Genomic DNA, 809 nt, shown 5'->3' on the forward strand with positions numbered 1-809 from the left:
CGTGGAATGGCAAAGCTGTCTGACACAGTTGGAGAGACTTAGTCAAGAGCTTGTGGTGTTTGTGTGATTGTCTTGCTGAACCCTTCTTTCTTCGGCAGTATACCCGAGTCCTTCAGTCCTTGTTCCTTCTGCACCGCTGGAGGCCATTCTCCCAGCTACTCACGTTCCGACTCTTTAAAGCTCTGTCCCAACCGTACTTTCACTCTCTCACCTCACTCAATCCCTTCAAACCTATTTAAAAGCAATCGTCTTCGACCTCGCCTTCTGCCCCTTCACCCACCCACAACCTTTTCCATCTCCTAGGATTCCTCCCACCCCTCCCCTTTTCTCCCCTCCCCCCTCCCTTCTCCCCCCCCCTCCCTTCTCCCCCCCCCCTCCCTTCTCCCCCCCCCTCCCTTCTCTCCCCCCCTCCCTTCTCTCCCCCCCTCCCTTCTCCCCCCCCTCCCTTCTCCCCCCCCCTCCCTTCTCCCCCCTCCCTTCTCCCCCCTCCCTTCTCCCCTTCTCCCCCCTCCCCTCCTCCCCCCCCTCCCTTCTCCTCCCCCCCCCCCCTCCCTTCTCCCCCCCCCCCCCTCCCTTCTACTCCCCCCTCCCTTCTACCTCCCCCCTCGCTTCAATTTTTGACGTCGGGCTAATGGCCCTGTGTAGGATCATAGAATGGTACAGCACAAAAGGCCGCCATTCGACCTGCCGTGCCTGTGCTGGCTCTTTGAAAGAGCGATCCAATTAATCCTATTGCCCTGCCCTTTCCCCATTGCCCTGCACGTTTTTCCCCTTCAAGTATTTATCCAATTCCCTTTTGAAAGTTACTA

Source organism: Heptranchias perlo, chromosome 21, assembly GCF_035084215.1.
Source record: "Heptranchias perlo isolate sHepPer1 chromosome 21, sHepPer1.hap1, whole genome shotgun sequence".
Taxonomy (NCBI): Eukaryota; Metazoa; Chordata; class Chondrichthyes; order Hexanchiformes; family Hexanchidae; genus Heptranchias; species Heptranchias perlo.